The sequence below is a fragment of the Hyaena hyaena genome, unplaced genomic scaffold (assembly GCF_003009895.1).
Source record: "Hyaena hyaena isolate Hyena2069 unplaced genomic scaffold, ASM300989v1 scaffold_1458, whole genome shotgun sequence".
Taxonomy (NCBI): Eukaryota; Metazoa; Chordata; class Mammalia; order Carnivora; family Hyaenidae; genus Hyaena; species Hyaena hyaena.
In genome coordinates, this window is record NW_024082089.1 from 172,708 (window position 1) to 176,439 (window position 3,732).

A 3,732-nucleotide genomic window follows, 5' to 3' on the forward strand; every position below is an offset into this window, starting at 1 on the left:
GATGGATGAAGTAGCCTAGGCCTGGCTGTGGTCCTTGTCACTGACTCAGAAAGTGTATGTGCCAAAGGCTTTGACTTCACTAAAAAATCACCATTATTCTTCCAGAAGGTATAAAATAGCCCTCAGGCAGTCACCTGTTATCATCTGCATCATGTGTCTACTGAGATACTAGAACAAGAACAGTTCAACATATGAATTTCGGAGGGACACAAACATTCAGCCCATAACATAGATGAAACCTTATTTCAAAATTCGATTAGAAGTGGTATTTTATGCTCTGCCAACTTTTCTTTCCTAGATATCTTTTCTTAAGAGTACATAAATTTAACAAGTTCTAATACATAAAAAATCTAATTCTTTATCTCTAAATCCTATACTTAGACTCTTGTCTCTCAGTATCAAAATAAATCTGCATTACCATCTGCTTCAGAATCACCAAAGATGCTTGTTAAAAATGTAGAGTTTCTGCCTAACTCTGACCCAAGATCAGAACAGATGAGAATGAATCATAATCCCCACCCCAAAAAGCATTTTCACCTAATTCTCCAGAATCAAGCAGTTGATTCTTTCTTACACTAAATTTTGTAAAGCACAAACTAAAGTTTAGAAATAATTACAATCAGGGGCACCTGGATAACGCAGTCAGTTAAGCATCCCACTTGGCTTCTGGTCAAGTAATGATCTCATGGCTTTGTGGGTTCACACCCCACACTGGGCAGTGTGGAGCCTGCTTGAGATATTCTCTTTCCCTTTTTCTCCACCCATCGCCCACTCACGCTGTCTCTCTCTCAAAATAAATAAATAAACAAACTTAAAAACAAAGAAAAAACAATTAAAACAATGTTTAGAATATCATAACTTTTATCAATACTATATTTTTATATTTCCACTTAATTTAATTCTAATGTTTTTCAATCCTTTCATACATGTATCGATCCTCACAAATCTCTAGCAGCCCTGACTTCCAAGATGAGATGACTTCCAAGACTCGGAAGATGACTTCCAAGACTTACTCCAGGCTTCACTGGATTCCATGAAAATTGGTATTCATCAAAACAGAAAGTTTAAAACTATGTGAAAAAAGATTAGCCTTCAAAAAGTCTATTTGAAATAGACTGAACACTCACTACCATTTTCCCAGGGATTGCACTTTCTTTATGTCTCACAGTAAAACTGAGTATCGACAATATTTTGAAAACACTCAATTGCAGAGCATAATATGTACATTTTTATATTTGGGCTAGAGAGCTACCTACCATAGTTAGCTGGGATCTTTTTTCTAAACTTATGCTTTCCAAAATAATTAGCATCCTTTGTTCGGTAAAAGAAGCAAGAATCATAGAATTACAAAGATACAATGGATTTGAGGGGACATTCCAGATTTTTCAAAATTTCTATAAAATTCAATACAATTACTTATCGAGTATCTTTACTCTTTAGGTGTCCTATGAAATTATTGATTCTCTTAAAATTAGAAGAAAAATTACTTTTCTCCAGTTATGTTTTGTTTTTCATATGAAAAATATACTGGCATTTTAATATATTTCATGAACTGTTTTCCCTAAAGGGATACATTTGATCCCAACTTCAATCATATTACTCAAATATATATATAGCATGTTTACAAAGTGAGTGATGAAAGAAAATAAACGGTGAAAGAGTTTCAACTTATGAATATGGAAATGATATTACATATGTTTTATGCAAATTGAGGGTCAAAACATGAAAAAATAAATTATATAATAATATCTATTACATTCATGCTGTACCTTGCTCACCAATGCTTTATCATTATCATTTAATTTTATTAGCCATGTTATTTAAAATACATCTTTGTCTCAGTGATAAAAAGTTTGTCTAGTTCTGCTACTGACTTTAAGTGATGATAAAGTATATCTGAGGAGACACTGGGGGAAAAAAAAGAAAAAAATAAATAAAATACATCTTTGGCCAAAAATGTGCCTAATTTTGTTCTTCACTATTGCCTGCCTGTCAGATTTTATTAGGTTGCAGAAATTATGCTTTCCCTAATATAATCACTTTAATTTTTTAATTAAAAAACATTTCTTAAAAAATTAAAAAATTTAAATCCATTTTGGTTCCCTACTAATAAGATATAGTGGATACTATTATATTGGGTTGCTTACCCAATATCCCCTTTACCCCCTTCATCTTACCTAATTTAATTCATAAAGCAACCCATCTCAACAAAGACATACAACTCAAGGGAACATGATCTCATCTTAGGGATTCTGTGTTGCTTAAGCTGATCATTACTCCATTCCCCTTGCTAGTGATTGGTTTACAAATGAGCATGTGGCCCAATGCTGGCTAATGAGGCATTTGAGTTAGTCTTCTGGGGGTGGGGGAGGTGTTTTCTAGGAAAGGGGCACAGAAAAATGTAACCTCTTTTGGACATTAATGAGGCTGGATGAGATATCTGGACCTGGTACAGCAATCTATACATGAGTCTTAGGATAACGACATAGCACAGAGTAATCATAACCAGGAGAATCTGGGAGCCAGTCTACCTCCATAACAGCTTAAGACAGTGTAGAGGTTCCTGGATGGCTCAGTCAGTCAAGCATCCAACTTCAGCTCAGGTCATGATCTCTCAGTTATTGAGTTCAAGCCCTGTGTTGGGCTCTGTGCTGACAGCTTAGAGCCTGGAGCTTGCTTCAGATTCTGTGTCTCCTTCTTTCTCTGCCCCTCCCCTGAGTTATTTTATTAACTCAAAATAATAAGCAGTTAAAATTTTTAAAAATTAAAATATAAAATACTATATAACAGGCTTCTTTGTTGCTGGAACAAATGGAACACAACTAAAAATACCAATCCCTCTTAAAAATAACCAGACAACAATTGTGTAATAATTGAAGATATCTAAATGAGATTCCATCACTTTCAGAGGTCAGGATCCATTTACCTAAAACAAATTCTCCCTGGCCTCTAGCCCAATCTTGCCTAATGCTATAGGTCACTATGATTATTTTTGACAATCAAATGGAAAAAGACTAAAATTCTATTAGAGGTAATACTGTTTGATTTTTAAAACATGGTTTTCAAGCAGCAAGCACATAAAAATAAAAAGCCCAAGAGGTAGCTGCTTTTTTAAAGCTAGGCTTGAAAAAAAAAAAAAAAAAAGACTTCAAAACAAAAAAATGTCTAGTTCCTTGGGGAGCAAGCAGTCTTGGGCAGATTCCTTTTGTCCTGTTTGCAGCTTCTTGATACAAAGAATGCTCTAGTAGACTTACAGTGCTGGAAATTCAGTAATTTTTTAGAGAAGATATCATCACACTGAGGTGTCAGAGTAAATGAAAGCACCTCAAAAATATTGTTTTTAGTAGTAATCTTATAATCAAGATATTTTGCTTCCACAGACTGTGCTTATATTAAATGTTGCAATGTGGAGAGATCAAATAAGGATCTTGGCTAAGAACAAAAAAAAGAAGAAGATAATGGAAAGGCAGAATTAACAGTGGACAGGCAGAGCCTCTCCTTAAACTTCTGACAGAGAAAAGAAATATAATCACACTGTTTCCATACCATATTTCTCTGCCACCCCCTTCTGCCACAACTTCCACCTTTTAAACACTGATTTCAAAGCCAGCCCCATACTTACAAATACCATGAAGTAACACACTGGATTATTAACAAAAGAAGAAAATCAATAAGAGGAGGACAAAACAACAGAGAGCCATCAACAGAACAGAAATCTGTTGAAGAATTGTT

At 34.5% G+C, this 3,732-nt stretch overlaps 1 non-coding gene across 1 annotated transcript; it reads left to right on the top strand.

Annotated features, from left to right (window-relative positions):
* The first annotated feature begins 1,836 nt into the window (after positions 1-1,836).
* Positions 1,837-1,905, top strand: LOC120225633. The gene has a single exon (XR_005526848.1). It is a non-coding gene; the product is annotated as a small nucleolar RNA SNORD38 (small nucleolar RNA).
* Positions 1,906-3,732: the final 1,827 nt, after the last annotated feature.